The sequence below is a fragment of the Mustela nivalis genome (assembly GCF_964662115.1).
Source record: "Mustela nivalis genome assembly, chromosome: 9".
In the NCBI taxonomy this organism is placed as follows: Eukaryota; Metazoa; Chordata; class Mammalia; order Carnivora; family Mustelidae; genus Mustela; species Mustela nivalis.
This window is the reverse complement of record NC_139028.1, coordinates 19,308,055-19,325,536: the sequence shown is the minus strand read 5'-3', so window position 1 is coordinate 19,325,536 and position 17,482 is coordinate 19,308,055. Positions and strand designations below refer to the sequence as shown.

The following is a 17,482-nucleotide window of genomic DNA, read 5'->3' as shown; positions in this document are numbered from 1 at the left end:
AAAGGTCACATATTATATGATTCCATTTATATGAAATGTCTTGAATAGGCAAATTTAGAGTGACAGAAAGTAGAGGAGTGGTCTGCTAGGGGCTGGGTTTGGAGAAGGAGAACAGCAGTGGCTACTAATCGGTATGAAGTTACTTTTGGAGTGAAGACAAAGTTCTGAAATTAGGTAGTGGTGAAAGTTGTACGACTCCGAAAATATACTAAAAAAAAATTGATTTGCACACTTTAAAATGGAAGAACTGCATGGTATGTAAATCATCTCAATAAAACTAGTGCGTATGTGCCCTGCGCGCACGCACACACATACACACACACACAGTGGGATCCTCAGGAGCTGCACATTCTTAGAATTTGTATCTGATTCATCCTCACATCTTCCAAAGTACTAAGCACAAGGCATTGCATTTGGAAGCCTTTGATAAATGGTTAAAGAAATGAGTGCATGATCGATCAAGTGAATTCATAAGTAGTCTTCTTAGAATGTATGGAAGAATTTTTTTGGCAAGCGCTGTAGGAGAGAGGTGAAGAACAAAGACTGAAGACTGAACCTTCTGTTGACTCGGGCTGACAGTTCAGTGGCACTGTCACCGATCTGATATCTGAGTGATAGAATCTTGCCATGCTTTGGCGTCAGCTAGATGGTGTATTCCTTTTTTGAGTGATAGGTTGGCAAAATATACTTTAGCAACTGTATGTTATGTAGATGATGCACGATGCTAATACTCTGTTGTGACCTTTATTTTTATGAGCTGTGAGAATTAAGAACCTACCAGTTTTAGTTTAATTAAGCAGTAAGCCACAGCAGATGGTGCATTTGTGGGTGATGATTGCATTCCTCTGGTTCCCTCCAGCAGTGCTCTAACCCTACGGAACGCTTTGCCTGGAGTGTCACACCACTGTTGCAAAATTGCTAGGAAGACAACCACGTGGTGTTGATGTAGTCAGGATGTCTTGGAGGACAATTTACAACAGACCCTGAATACCACAGGAAGTTCTAGTAGTTAACCGCTGTTGGAACTAGGGTATTAGGAAGAAGAATCCGTGACATTATGGTGGTGGTAGTTTACTGCCCATCTTTACTCTCCAACATTTGCAAGTAGAGCACATGAAGATTGTTATTGCCCTGATATTCTTTTGTGTAATCTGGGTCAAACATTAAGCATGCATTGGAATATGATTTGCATGTTTTAAAGTGCTCGGAGAAGAATAGGTAAATGGAGAAGCACGGAATTTATGGCAGATTGTTTTATTATGTTTGCTTTTAGTCACTACGGAGAGCCTAGAGAGTGTCCTACAGTAGGCATTTTTTCCCCAAGTACTATGTGCTTACTGCTAGCATATTGACTCCCGAGGATGTTAAAAACATATATAAGCAGAGAGAATACAGAATTAATCCAAGGTTTCTCACTGATCATCACACAGCTCTTCAGGGAGAACACCAAAATTGTTAAATTGAATTGCTTTCTCTCATTGTTAAGGGAGAGACTATCTGTCTAGCCCAGATTCTTTTCCCTTTGCTATCTTTGAAAAACTGAATTACTTGAAAGCTGGCATAAAACTTGTAATTACACAATATTTTAGATCCTAAGATAATATGCCCTGATTTTTCTCATTAATGCAATATATGAAATCATCAAAATGAAATACATTCACTTACTGGCCATAATGTTGTTAAAAGTTTGAACTATGTGGGTATTTTAAAATATTGCCTTATATAGAAGAATCCATTTGTCTCGTCTCCTTGCTACAAAGACTAGATTTGGAATTCTAGTTAAATCATGAACCTCAAAAATAATATTTTAAAAAGAGAATATAATTTCTCTTTGGGAAAGCCCATAGTTTATGTCAAATCTTTTTCTAAATTATATAAAGAAACGATTTCTTTTGATTTTTAAGGGGGCTGTCATCATGAAACCCCTAACTCCATCAACCTTTCACATGTTCTGCCTGGGAAAGTACAAACGTTCATTTTGCAGTTCTTCTGGTGGGAATAACAGATTATTAACCTTTCAGTTAATATTCACCAGCGCATAATATAGGGAAATATCTATAAACATTTACCTGCATAGGAAATCTAACATATTAACTGATTGTAGCCTATAAATTATTAATGACTTTGACAGGAGAAATTGCAGATTCTTTTTATATGGAAACCTACTTTTATTGCAAAATCATTGATATTGTTTCTTTACAGAACTTGACGTTCATCTAATTAAAATTTAGGAAAGAAGGAACTAGGCTATTTCCCATTTATTCAGTATATAGGTACTTGCCATTTCTTTTGTAGCTCTGTTTAACAAAAATATTCTCTGGGACCCCCCAAATAAGACCTCAATGGGAAGATAAACTTGTGCCTGGTGATTTTAAGGATGTTGGAATTATTGATTGTCATTCTCTAAAATTGGTAATGTATTAATTCCCTATCATCGGGTTGTGTATGTGATACCAAAACTTTCCCTTTACAATGATGCTGAGTATTGTGCATTTTTTGTGTTAGAGTTAGTATCAGAATCTATCAAGATGTGCATGTACCAATAATATTTGACAGTCAACACTTGCAGCCTCCATCTCTCCTGATCCTTCTAGCCCTTTTGTGACAAGCATAGGAACTAAAATCAGGGTGACTTGTCTTCACATCCTGACCACTACTTATTACCTGTGTGACTGTATCATTTAGGAATTTCCTTTTGACTTTCAAGGAGAACCCCCCCTCCCCGATAGTGGCTTAAATACTACTAGTTCATTTGTCACCTACAAGAAGTCCTAGGGATGGGCAGATAATACAGAGCCTCCATCCAGATCTTTAGGAACTCAGCCTCCATCTTTCCTTCTGCTTCCTCATCCCTAGTTGGTGACTTGTACGCCAGAGGTCAGAGTCCAAGATGATTGCTGGAGCTTTAGGTGATGCAGCTGCCTCTTGCACAGGAAGAGGCAGGAAAGACAAGAGCCCCTTCCAGCAGAACCAGTTGGTTTTTTGTTTTTTGATTTGTTTTGTTTGTTTGCTTGCTTGCTTGTTTGTTTTACCCCTTATCCCACACAAGACTTCCACTAGCACATGACCTAGATGTTTGGGAGGGAGGGAGGAAATGTTATCCTTACCATGGACAGCTAAAAAAGAAGGGTTCTGTTACCAAAGGCAAAGGGAAGAGTGAATATAACATTTTCTGCCATGGTGACCTTGGGCAATTTAATACCGTTGAGCCTCAGCTTCCTTTTCTTTAAAAATGGTTATAAAAATAGGATCTAATCCATAGATCTTACTGTTTTGAGTATCAAGTGAGCTTATATATCTAATGCATTTAGCACTGTAACTAGCATATAATAAGCAATAAATGTTAATTATGCTTTCTAGCTACTTCCTTGAATATCTGTAGGTCGATATCCTATAGGTACCTAAAGCTTAAAATGTTCAAGTGCGTTACAGATCTTTATTGCATTCCCTAACTCACCATCTGCCCATTCTCCCAGGCTAGAAATTTCCGAGCAATCTCTAAATAGCTCTTTATTATTGCCTGTACCCAACAATCACCAAATGGGATTCTACCTGGAAAACTGTGGATTTCTCAACCTTATTGCTCAATATGTCCATTGCCAGTCTTTGAATTCAAGCTGTCTTGATCCCTTGCCTTCAACAGGTCTTTGTGATCTACTAGATCCCATCCAAACTCCTTGGAATAGTATTCGAGTGTTCCTATAGTCTGACCGCCATATTCACAGTCTATTCTCATTCACCTGTATCTCCCTTCTCTCCACACATTGCATGTTCTCTGACTTCCTTGAAAACCTCCAGTAGGACATTGTGACTATAGTTCCATCTTCAAGATAAATATTGAAGAATTATCAAGTTGAAACATGAGGAAACAAATAAGCATAGAGGTATTCAGTCTATAATCTTAAATATCAAGGTGTGATTTCTGGAAACTTTTGTGGACTCAGTTTATGGAGCCAAGAGATAGACAGGTATACCAGCACTCCTTATCATAGCTGGGTATCTAAGTGTATACCTGTGAAAGAAAAAAGGACTCTTTGATGAAAGGAACGGCTGTGGGATGCGGGTCGGAGTTGATGTCTCTCTACCAGGTGGGTTAGTGTGTTTGGCAATTCTCAAAGTACTGGTGTAGATCTAGAAACTCCTTATTTTTATTTTGCTTGGCAATAGCATTAGTTTACATACTTAATGGGAATGTTACAAATGCACTTTGCTTTCAAATTAAAGAAGTAGAGAAGCCTAGCTTTATTTGTGGGAGCATGTGCGTGTGTGTGTGTATGGAGCGCTGCGTAATGGGATGTGTAATATAATTTCAAAGCCCTCTGATGCAATATTTTGAAACCAAGTTTGTAGTACAATTAAAACATATCTTTGGTCATAGATTACTTGGCCTTTTGCCATTTTCGTAGGCAATGTCCTACTTAAATAGCCTGGATTGGCTGAGAAAAATAATTGCTGCTATGAAATAATTTTGCAATTACCGCTGTAATTAAGGGCAGTTTGTTAATGAAAGTGCTTGGTGAATAATGACTGCAGGGCACTCCATCTTCTAGCTTCATGCCAGATGATTGGTTCACGTCGTGGAGGCAGTTAGGGAATTAGTGACACAGCTGTCATGGTTACAGGATGGATGTAAATATCCTTTGCAGTTGATGATGAGGAATAGTCATTAGCCTCCGGCCCCTTGGGAACTGGTCAGAAGAACAAAAATAAACTTAACACAGGATGGTGAAAGCAGCCATTCCTTATGGCTCCTTTCCTTCAGTTTGAACAATTAACATTCTAATAGAAACTGCGGAGAGTGCGTGCAAGAGCCCTCTCCACTTTACGCGCGTGTTAGTGTGATAAATGTCCCTCCCGATAGGGCATTGCTTGTTCACAGTTTATATCCACTCTTATTAGCTTATGGGCCAGTTAAAAACTGCTCTTTGGAGACCCACAGGCCCCATTTAAATTTTTCTTGTTCATCTCCAGGTGTTGTGTATTCACTTGGACACTCCGAAGTCAGCCTGCGGATGGATTTTTGCATGCTGTCTGCTTGGCTGCGGGGGCAATTGAAGATCAATTTTCTGTGGTTGGGCTTATTTGCGTCTGTGAAATATATATCGTTATGAGGACGACCTGAACACTTGTTTGATCTCGCTTTGTGGTTCGAAAAAGTCATTGTTGAAGGTTGTGCCTCTTTTTTTTTTTTTTCTTCTTTTTTTTTTCCCTTTCTTAAAATAAGACAGCCTAGGTGTTTTAAGTGGGCTTCGTGTTTATATTCATTCCACTTCCTTGGTGTTTTGATGTTGTTTTTCATTGTAAATTTGCTTAAGCAATCTTTTGTAGAGTAATTTCGTAACATGCACACACTGTGGTTTTACACTGAGGTGCTCGTGATCTGCAAGTCATTAACTTGGCTGTCTGGGAAGTTAGGGTAGCATGTGGCATTTCTCTTGCTCTATCTTGCCATATCATCAGTTTTATTCTCATAAACGACGTTAGTAGAACACTTTCAGGAATCCTCTCCATGTCCAGTATGCTAAATCTTCTCCTCTGGGCCCCAAGGTTAGATATTGTGTCATCATATCAGGGTCAACCCAGTGTCCTCTCTAAAGGGACATAAACATTCTCTGGGTTTCAGCTCAAAATGGCCATTCGTGGCAGCACTGTCCAGTTTCGCGGTGAGTGTGTTGTTCTTGAGTCTGGGTACGATCCCCTATATTTGCTTAATGCTCCTCTTGATGCCGGTGTCTTCTCTTGGCTTTAGCAAGACCGATGCCGGATGGAAGGGATGGACATTCTGTCTCGAAACTAGGACGCACAGTGGTCCAAACCTCTGCCTCTTCCTTCTCCCTTCCTTGGCTGTCAAAGAGCATGAAAAGCGTCAGCAAGTTCAGGTGTGAACAAGAGCCTTGTTCTGATGTTGAAGTGCCTCCTTTGTCTACGGAGTCATTGACTCCTCCACCACGAGCTCCCTTTCTCACTACCCAGAGATAAGTCACTGTATAGATTGTTCTAGCAAAGTTAATTGTGATAAGATGTTCAAGGATACAAGTGTGCTTGGAAGTCACTTGGAAAACCTCGCATGTTGAACATTTATATGTCTGTCTCTCTGAGTGCCAATAAATGACAGCTTCCCTTTGGAAGGTTAAGGTTACTCTTGGGCATAGCCATAGTTGGCAAAAGGGTTTGGTTTCTAGTGGGATGTGACTCCCCAGGCTTTCTCTTCACGGAATGCCCAAGTGCAGCAGGACCTGGTAATGGCTTTGCATTCAATCAACATTGGGAAGCAAGTAAAGAGACCTATGCTAGAACACATCGTCCCAGCCAAATGAAAATTGCATAGCATTGTATTATTACTTCTTCTGTTTCTATGATAGGTCAAGATAAGTACAGTAGGAAAAAGAAAAACAATTGTCTTTAATTGGTGTGGCTCAAGGTAGGGGGAGAGGCGACAAACTGCAGTGTTGAGACATTCCATGTGTGCTCCATTTTTGTTTGGTAGCGTTTTGATTGATTATTTATTCTTTTGGCTAAACATAGGAGACTTGAGTTTAATTGAATTTCCAAGCAACTCTCCAAGCCCTTGTCTCATAAAGTGTATTAAAAAATGCACTGCAGAGTCTAAAGAGAGGTAGCCATGTGACTTTGATAATGTACAAGGAGAGGGGACTAAGGATCGTTTCTGAGTTTGGGTGAGTGGTTGAAATTCCCAAGTAAAAGAGAGTTCATTTCCATGGACCTTTCTGGTTTGGTTTGGGCGGGAGTTGGAGTCCCACTCTTTTTTTTTTTTTTTTATAAACATAATAAACATAATCGCTCTTGTGGGTTTCCCTCCTTTCCCCGGGACAAGTAAAAAACGTGAGAGTTCTCTGCAATGAAAATGGATCGTGTCCCATCTCGTCCTGTTGCCATCCTTCCTATCAAAGCAACACTAATTATAAAAAATGAACATAAATTTGGACTGTTTAATAGGTTTGGGTTTAATTTTGCCTCAGTGGGAAGACATTCGATTAAAAGAATCTTCACCCCTCCCTTCTCCTCCCCCCTTTTTCTTTTGGTGGAACAGTTAGTAAAGGCGGAGGAAATTGATTTGAGTGTCACAAAGGACATTTTCTGACAGGAACGTACTTTGAAATGATTCAGGGCATCTGTTTCTCTTGCAGATGCCCAGCACTGCTGAGAGCTGAACCAAAATTAAACTGTTTCACGTGTCAGCTCAGAACCTGGTCACAATTGACATCCCAGTTGCTTGGTTGGAATTTCTAATGTTTTGTGAACCTCCTCCCCTCATTTACGAAACAAGTTCTCAGTCAAAGTGACCATTTGTTCTCGATGCCAATATGTCACGGTCAAAATTGATTTAGTCTGAGCGTCATTTGTTTCTGTACGGTCACTTTGCCTATGAAACAAAATCCTCTTCCCAGTCTGTATTTGGGCACTTCTGGCAGGGAAGTGGATGGCTGCGTGGTGGGTGTTCCTGTTACGGTTCCTCTTCTCCTGGTGCTGTGTCTATCGTACGAGCTGGCTCTGGGAGTGCCACTGTTAGTGGTTCCCCAGCACAGGAATTTTGTGCCCTCTGTTTACTACCATATCTGTGGCATCCAGCAATATACTGGGAGGCACTGAAAATCAGTCTTCCAGAAATGAGTGGGGAACGAACACTCGCCACGTGATCATACTATAGTCTTAGGCTCTCGACTCTGACTACTACTTGTCTACCCTGCTCATGTTTCTTAGAAATTAGTAAGGCTCACCCGTATCAATTATAGTGAGGCATGTCCTTTGAAATTGAAGGGCAGGGGCAATTATTTTGTGTGTGTGAACTTTTTGCATTCATAGAAGAAATAATTTACTGGGGATGAGAAAGAACAGTGACTATGCTGGTGCATTAATACGGACCTGGGCTCATTAACTTAATTACTTCGTGGTTCCTGACGATTCTTTTCTCCCCAGTGTTTAGTCACTTACCTTTCCACAGTATTTACTGGTGACTTTTGACCAGAGAATCCAGAGAATGGCTTCTACTCCTGCCCTTCTCTATGCTTACTGGTCCAAAGCCAACTGAGGTAGTAGTGGTGTTTATACTGGTGTATCTTTGGTCCAGTGGACACCCTTGGTTGACCATAGAGATTAACTGCTCAGTCCATGGCGAGTCCGTTGAGGACCTTATCCGTAATATTGTTATCAGTACTCTTGCATCTTTATTAGTAATTCTGAGACTATATTAGTGAGGACAGAAAGCTTAAAATCTGCAGTGAATTGAACATTTAGAAATTTATTTAATAGTCTAAGGTGGGCATTCCAGGTCCATGGCTAGCCTGGTTCCACCAAACCATCCAGTGACGTAGGCGAATTGTGGCTCTGCCTCCTGCCCCGTGTAGCTCCTAGAATCATGGTGGTCCTACCGTTGCAGCCTCTGGGAAGGGGGAAGGAGAAAGTGGAGGAGGGGCAACCCACTCTTTAGGCACCAGGCTAGAATTGGCCCATGTCCCTTCTGCTCACACTGGGAAGCCACCTGGTCAGCTAGCTGTAGGGGAGGCTGGGAAATGCAGAGTTGCAGGTCAGCCTGGTGTCAGGGTGCACGGAAGAAATTCACAGGCTCTTGGAACTTGGGATTTTCCTAACTGGTCAACTGCCTATCCACTCTGTTTGGCAAAGTCCCATAGTCCATCTTAGACTTGAGATGATCGCTAATGCTATCTACAATGATCATTTCCCCCTTTAGTTTCTTAGGTCCCAACCTATTTATAAAGATGGTTCTAACAACTGGCTCACCTCCTTTGGTTAATATCAAGAGCTCAGTGCTTTGCATAGACACATTTTAGCACTGTGAAATCATCACGTAAGTCTTTCTGACAAATGCTTGCCGTTTGCCAACATTTGAATGCTTACTTGCTTGCTTCATTTCCTTTTTTCTTTTTCCCCTTCTCTCGGAAGCATAGTAGGATAGGGACATTTTGGTAGGCTTATAATTACGTTTTGTTGATTTGGGAATATCCTGTACATACCGCTGACATGCTGATCATTATGCAGGAAAACACAGAAAGCATCATCACTGTTGTTGGCAAATACTCCTCTGTATACATACAGATGGTCATGGCCTAATGTAAAATTGGGTTTCCATTCAGGATCTGTGTCAGAAACCGTTCCTGAGTTGACATGAGAAATTGCTGCCAATATCACTGCTTTTGGCTTTTCTAGTATATTTCCTCCAAGGGCCTACAGCACACTCTCCCCTACCTTGATTCAATTTTAGAGGCAATGTTGGATTTTCTGCTCACACTGTTTAGAAAAATTATACTCCTGACATCTCTTGATGCATTAGGATGAGCTGGGTCTTTGAGATGTCTGAGAGGTTGAGGGTGGCTTTGGTTCCCTTCTGCTTTACCACAAGCAAGGGGTTGTTAGAATTCTGGTGGCACAATTACTGTTATTGTTAAGACATGATTTAGGTGAGAGCTATCTGACTTTGTATTAGCACAACCGGACAGTTTTGGTTTTGTGCAGACACAGACCAATTTTAATTTGACTTTTGGTGTGGGAGGGGCAAGAAATAAGTTGGACATAGTCTAAGCCATGGTCAAAATATGCTCTTCATTTTATGTAGAAGGTAGTCATTTTTAAATATACTATTCTCTGATCTTGTTGCTGTAGTATTGGTACTGGGTAAAACAGTAGATATTTTTTCAAGTGTTTTCTGAATGTGATTCACTATAATCTCTCAGTCCTGTGATTTCAACTATATTTAGACTACTCTTAATAGATTAGTAGATTTCACTAGTATATTTACGTAGCATCCTACCCCTCCAGTGATCAAAACCTGAGATGCCGGGGTATAGAATTGCTTGCTAAAGGTGGCGGGGAGAAAATGTACCTATCTCATAGGGATATTAATCTGTTTTCAATGTCTTTTTTTTAAAGATTTTATTCATTTATTTGACAGAGATCACAAGTAGGCAAAGAGGCAAGCAGAGAGAGAGAGAGGAGGAAGCAGGGTCCCCACTGAGCAGAGAGCCCGATGCAGGGCTCGATCCCAAGACCCTGGGCTCCTAACCTGAGCTGAAGGCAGAGGCTTTAACCCACTGAGCCAACTAGGCGCCCCTGTTTTCAATGTCTTGTCTTGTGAATGCACTTAATGTCTAGGGCATTTTAAATTGGAGTAACCAGAACCCAGAGTCTTATAATTTAAGTGAAGTAGCATTGAGCAGGAAACATTTTTTCCCCCAAATGGTTAACCAATTGCCAGCTTGCCCGGCTCACTTCTTACAGCATCTCGTATGGTTGTGCCTGTGTTGTCACGTCCTTCTGTGATTCAGTGGTTACAGTTCCATCTTACATCCTAGACTGTGAGCTTCTAGGAGGTAGGGAACATGTTCTATTCATGTTTGCACGGCTCGTTGCCATAAATGGTGGATGAATGAATGGAAAACCTATCTTAAAGTAGGGAAATACCATCCCTATGCCGGTAGGTGGAGACTAACCTCAAGATGACCCCTCGAAGTTTGGAAAAGCTGGTTATTTACGTGTTCTGTCTGTAGGGCATCCTTTCATGGCCTTTCTCTGCCCATCTGATTCCTTGATCTTAAAAACCAAGAGAAAATACACACCAGGTGTATGGATGAAGCTGTTGTTTTATTTACCTCCTTGGAAAAACAAAAGCTTTCGTGAGGAAAGGAGGGATTTTCTCCCATGATATGGATCTGAACTCACTGGCCACCTCCTTGCCCACCTTGAGCCTGTTTACTCATCTGGGAAAATGAAATGGTAATGGGATTTCCCTCACAGGTGCCCCGCGAGGACTGAACAAGAGAATTCTTTAGCCTGTTGGCGCACACCTCGTAAGCGCCCAACAAATGTTAGGCTTGAAGATAATGATGGTGATGATGGTTTGTTCTTTCCCTCAGAGGTCTTCCTTGATTAAATATTTATAGTTTCTGTTACCTATTTGTTGTCGTTTTACCCCATCATGCTTTTAAATAAATCTGGTTCTACAGAAGGCGTTGGGCGGTATCTTCCATCACTGTGAATAGGGCTTAGGGAAAGTTGGGTGTAGCTCTACAGTCATGGAAAACAGGATATAATAAGATCATCTTTCTCCCTGCTTTATAGAGGTGTCATATCATGAATTGGTTCAACTATGTAAAGTGGCACTTGTTTGTTTTTCCAGCATATAATGCATGTAACTAATAGAATCCTCTGCTATCAGATGGTTCTGAAAGCTTGCTCAAAGCACAGCGAAATGATAAGATGCCACAGACTTTTGTGTTACCTACAATATCCCTTTTCTTTTTTCATTTTATTTCTTTATTTTTTTATTTTTTTGCTTTCATTGTAAAGAGTGGATTTCTAGGTCAGAAACTGAAATGCGTTCCAGGAATCTCTCCCTCTCCTCGCCCCACCCCCGCCCCTTTTATCAAAGGGAGTTTTTTTTTTTTTTTTTTTTTTCTAGGAGCTGGTGTTGTGGCCTCTGCAGTGCTACCCCACTGGTCTGGAGGCCATGGATCAGATAACCTCAGCTCTCTGGAACATACCAGAAGGCTAGGGAAAAGGCCTCTTGAGCTGCCATAAAATAGGTCTGTGTATTTCTTCAAAATTTTAGGCAAATGCCTCAAAAGCCCCCCAGGGTTTCACCAAAACCAAATTATTTCTCAATTTTATAATTCTATAGAATTTGTACAGTGTTTTTTTTTCCCCCCTTTAGGTCTCTTTTGTCCAACCCCTCACCCCCAACACACACACACACACACACACTGGAGCCAGAAAACTTAGTTTGACAGGTATAGGGGTGCGAGTGTGGTGGGGGTGGGGAGATCAGAGGCACAGAATCAAGTAGCCTCAGGGAGCAGGACAAGTTCATTGATGTCTCTGAGGATGAAGCCAGTGTTACCTGAATCTGCAATACAGGTGAAATTTTTTTCATTTTCATTGTTTAGTAGGGCAGGTACTATAAAACTTCTAGAACATTCTCATCAGTAAAATTCAAGAAAGAAACTGTGATTATATGGAATGCTTCATCATGAGTCCAGATATGGGAATTCTTGCCTTTTTTTTTTTTTTTTTTTTTTTTTTTGGCGTTTTCAGCTACCTGTGGAGTGCCTGGGGCATAAATCTTGGCTTTTTCATTTTGAATGCTTCCTCTTCTGCCTTTCCCCTTTATGAATGGGTGACTCTCCTCATATTTTTCACTTTAAAGGAATTTAAAACAAACATCTAGATAGTAAAATTAAAGATGTCTGGAGTATTGAATTAACCAAAGGTTGGAGGGGAGGTTGTTTTGTTTTAAGCATCCTGCCTTCCATTAATACCCTCATCCCAAGCTCTCGGTAATAACCACAGCCACAAAAGGCAACCATATCAGCATTTCTTTCCCTTCCTTAACTGTGTTTATAAACTTAAAGCTAAGGATTATTCTCCACAGAGTATCACTAGAAACGCACACCATACCGTGCACATAGAAAGTGCCCAGTGAACCTCAAAGCGATCGTTGGGGGTAGATACGATTTTTATCCCCGTTTTCAGATAAGCATATGGACGTTCAGAGAGACTGAGTGGCTTGCCTCAAGTCACAGCAGCGGAGGGAAGAGGTGGAGCTAGCCTGGCCCGTGGGCCACGGTGCCGACTCTCTGTGAGGCTCGCTTGGTCTTTCTGACTCCCTATTCCACTTCTTTGTAATATCTGAGCATTAGATTTCCTGTTTCTTAATTGACGAAAAGTAAAAAGAAAAAAAAGAGGATTGATTGAAATCTTTTATTAAAGTTCTCTGGTTGATTGAGTTGGCATAACTGTCTAGCTCCGAGAAAATGAACTATTTTAAAAAGCACTGAGATTTCATGATCGCTCCTCCCCGCCCCCATTCACCTACTCTTACTTTTTTCAGTTTGACAGAATTCTGAGGTTGTATACTGAAAAGCCTATGGGTTAAAGCTAATCTGTATGTTTAAAATGATGCATTGACAATCCTTCTTTTGGTTTTCCTTTTTTAACTTTTTAGAGGGTTGACAACTTTAAAAGAAATGGCATGTTTCTTTAACCCCAAGAACATTTTATTTAAATTTAGTCACTGGTTTGGAGAAAGAATAAACAGAACCTTCACTTAAATGTTCCCATGTCTTAGAAGAATGAATGGGTAGTGATATGATTTATAGCTGGCGTAAGAATAAAGAAGATAAAAGAAAATTGAAACCCAAAATTATTGGTTTCAGCAGAATATTTCTGATTTAATTCTGAACTGTGAATACAGTTTACGCCTTGCTTAAATGTTTCTTGCCAGGTTGGGGAAGCAAATCTCTACCTTCTGTATGACATGTAGCTTAATTGAATGCTCATTGTCTATATAGAAAACTTAAACCATATTTACATCTGGCACAGTGCCTCAGGATCTGTTGATTGAATAAATAGAAGAATGAATGAAAGCTATTCAAAAAGGAATACATTGATGTGTTAGCATTTATATCATGTGAAGCGGCTATATTTTATAAAAGTTAGTAATGAAAGGAACAGTGCAAACTATAAGAAAGCTTTTGGTGTCGCCGACAGCAGCACCTTGCTACACGAAGATCTGCACACAAAAAGTGGAATAGGTCAGGGGCGCCTGGGTGGCTCAGTGGGTTAAGCTGCTGCCTTCAGCTCAGGTCATGATCTCAGGGTCTTGGGATCGAGTCCCACATCGGGCTCTCTGCTCGGCAGGGAGCCTGCTTCCCTCTCTCTCTCTGCCTGCCTCTCCATCTACTTGTGATTTCTCTCTGTCAAATAAATAAATAAAATCTTAAAAAAAAAAAAAAAAAGTGGAATAGGTCAGGTTAATGAATTCACCCTAGGAATCTAATATTTTCCTTAGGGGCCCCAAAGGTCAGCTTTGCATTGAATGCAGATCATTTTTCATGGTCTTCATTTAAATGCTTTGTAATATATTTCATAAGTGAAAATGCAGATTTTGAATGAACAGTGGTTTCACATCCTGTGTGTATGAGGCATCTACTGTTGTTCTCGACTTAACCCTTCTTAGCCCTGAATTTCAGACACGGGTTTCCCAAAGGTTACTTCTAGAAAACTGAGTTGGATTTCTTCAGCTGATAACACGATGTTTTGCTCCAGAGTGTTGAAAACTTCTGCTGTGATGTTTAAAACTTTCACCTGTTAAGAATAAAAACCTTGTTGTGGGTTTAAAAACACATGCACACCCTTTGTGTTTTTTACAATAATCATCGTAGAAGGTCACACAGATTTCATTGAGGTTGCTACTGAGCAAAAAAAAAAACAAAAAAACAAAAAACAAAACACCCTTTTTTCTGTTTCTCTTCATGAATTTTATTTGTATTATTTGGTTCTTCTCAGTGGTAGCAGATCCTCATCCTTTGGGACAATTTGATTTACTTGAAACCAGCCCAGAGTCATTTGGAATCACATTATTGAGGTGGACTTTGCAGTTGTGGCTTCTAAAAAAAAAAAAGAAAGAAAAAGAATACCTAAGTCCCTTTAAAACCCTAGGAGCAGGAGTGTGACCCAGTGGCTGTCATGGAAAGGAAGGGTCGAAGGGGTAGTTCAGACAACATGGGAGTAACGGTAGCATTACTTGGACAAGTATATGGCCTTTCAATTTTAGAGGATGATATACATTTAAGTTTTAAATCTATAAATTCCAGTGATTTTTCTTTAAAGTTTTCACCTCATTGATGAAAAGACTTACCTTACACAGACCTAGAGGCTTGGGTACAATGCTAGAACAGGAGGAAGCTGGGTGCTTAGCACCTCGTTGGTCTTCAATTGCTAAAGAACGCCAAGGTCAAAGTCAGCCTTGTCATTAGGTGATGCTATTAACTGTGGCTTAGCAGTGTGTGTGTGTGTGTGTGTGTGTGTTTTAGCTTAAATAATTGAAAATCCATTTTAAATTTTTTTCAGATCTTATTCTTCTGTGTTTATGTTTCTTTGTCATCTTGTCTCATTGGAAACAGAGTTACTGCTTTGTTGACCTTCCTACTGATGGAAGGTAGGGCCGTATAAGGAACATATTTCCTGATTTGCAGAACCTGGCCACCTGGGACATTTTCCCTTTTCAAGTTGCTTTTTGCAAAGAAAATGACATTGTCAAAAAATTATTTAGGCTCTAGTTATCATACATGCTTACTTCCACTTGACATTTTTACCAAGCGAGCATGACCAACAAATACTTTAAGTGGGTCGGAGGCATGTCTATAACAAATATGTCTGCAACGTGGGAAATTAAATTTGTCCTCAAGTATGAAAAATCCAGATTATGAGAAATGAAAGCATTTAAAATACGTGTTATAAATAATCTCGTAATGAGTGTTTGGCCTGATGACTTTACTGTTTTAGCAACAGCGTGACGCCAGCTCTCACATTGACTCTCTGTCACTCACTCAGGAGTTCTCAGTTGCTATTCTGCATGAAGGTACTGATGGACAACTTAAATGCTTCTCATTTTGAAAAGTGAAGCATGAGTAATTAAGTGATGCATCCCTAAGTTGGATACCAGGATTTAACTGAGGCGCAGTAATGAATAAAGAGTGCATTAACCAAATTAAAACTCTCGCTCGTCTCTATATTGGCCAGTGGTGCATCTTCGTGAATTTCATTAGTGTAGTGAAGCCGTGCTCATCGAAGAGCTTCCCCAGGAATTCCTCTTGTTTTAAAGCTTTGGTGCACTGCTAAATTGGTTAGGGGAGATAAACCTGTGGTGGTTCGTCTTGCTCAATAATGTATGTAAGATAATCCTAATTCTCAATGACTTGGAAATCTAGAAAACATAAAATAGGCCTTTCCGCCCCCCCGCCAAACTGTGTTCAGTACACGAATGTTCTCGCAGTTTCTGTTCTGTATCAGTGACTGTGGGAATCTTTTAAAATGGTGAACTGCCAGAGAGGATAACTACTATGTGTGTGTATCTTGTGCTTCCCCCACAGATAAACCTTGAAGTTGTGAGGTTAGATACCGCTTATTGCTAGAAGTGGTTTAATGCATAGAAAAGTGCTTCAGAATAATATGTAATTGAAATGAGATATGATGCTGCCTGAAAGTTTACATTGCATAGGCTTTTTATTTCCTATGTAACAGAACTTGATCAGAACTAAATCTCCTGATATGAACGACCAGTCTGTTTCCAGCTCTAACATGAGTCACTGATAAGCCACTGAGGGCAAACCATGATGCTTCAACTCTTTGGAAGCTTCAGAATTGAGCTGTTGCCCAACACCCTTCCCCCCAAAAATAAAGAAGAATAAGAAAGAAAGAAATCTGCTGTCAAGATGCCAGGTCCCTGTTAGCCACAGAAAATACAAAAGGGTAGGAGCTTGTGGGGGTGGCAGGAGCTAAGTTTTAATGGAATTTCATAGACTCCCTCTTCCATTGTGGCTAGCCAGTGCTCTATTTATCCTTTACTACATTGTGCTATATGACTCTCCAAGCTAGAGAGGAGAGAAAAGATTGAGAATCAGAGTATGGATAAGAAGCAGAGACCAAAAGGACAAAAAAGGCAAAGCGGACTAGGGGAAGCAGAGGACCGCAAACACAGAGAACGAGCGGAATTTCAAAGAGAATCGGATGAACACATGTTGAAACCAGTCAGAGGAAAGTTCGTTCCGGTAATGCAAACTGGGTTGAGGTCTGTATCCGTAATCAGAGACTTGTCTGAGCTCGAGGGAGCCCCGAAGCGGGGAGTCAAGATCGTCTTTTGGCCCTTCTGGGGTTTGGATGGCAGGTGAGGCTGGGATCTAATTTTTCTTTCTGTCTCGACATCATCTCCATTAAGCACTCGTCAGGCAGTGACTTGAGGGCTCTGAGTATTTGGCTCCCTGTACATTTCTCAGAAGCCGGCTTCTCAGGCTGTTGAATGAGTTCTCATTTCACCAGCGTGAGCTTCGGGGTCTCCTCTCTTTAAGTTTCTGTTCCTCACGTGGTGAGACCTGTCTCTGCAGTCTCAAGATTGCAGGACCAAGTAACAGGAGTGGTTATTCCTTTCCGCCTTGGAGGAGAGATGGTGGGTTGGTAGGTTTCTCCGTCATTGACGTAGTTATTGTGCAGAGCTGCAAACACACAGGTAGTCATCTCCTACTACCCGGTGACCCGACTCCTCCAAAAAACAAGGACAAAATCTGCCTGTGAAGTTCAGGACTTAATAAAGTGGAGCTCGTCACTTGTTTTGTTTTCCTTATTTGAGTTGTGAATTTAAATATATTTGTTCGTTATCCATTTTATTAATATTTATATGGGCATGTAACAGGGTTTTATCTTAGGCAGTTTTAATTCTTTGTACGTCTGAGTACCTGTTTGAAGTAGGATATCCAATCAGATTCTTTCTTTGATAATTCAGAGATGAAATTCACAGGTGGCAGATGTGTCATCTTTAGCGCAATGTCTCCATTTAAGTGTTCTTTGAAGCCTGGAAGTTTGGACATAAGCTGTTTATTATGCCGTAGTTCTAGCTCTTCCTAAAGAAAACCACCATTGAATTAACTTTTGCATAGTGTATTTCTATCAAAGC

General features: G+C 40.5%; 1 protein-coding gene and 1 long non-coding RNA gene across 7 annotated transcripts in view; both read left to right on the top strand.

The window, feature by feature from the left end:
• Nucleotides 1-17,482, top strand: part of CADM1 (cell adhesion molecule 1) — a 325,642-nt gene that overhangs the window by 180,310 nt on the left and 127,850 nt on the right. The window lies entirely within an intron of this gene.
• On the top strand, nucleotides 12,029-14,447 carry LOC309840509. The gene is made up of 2 exons (XR_014298637.1): nucleotides 12,029-13,565; nucleotides 13,779-14,447. It is a non-coding gene; the product is annotated as an uncharacterized lncRNA (long non-coding RNA).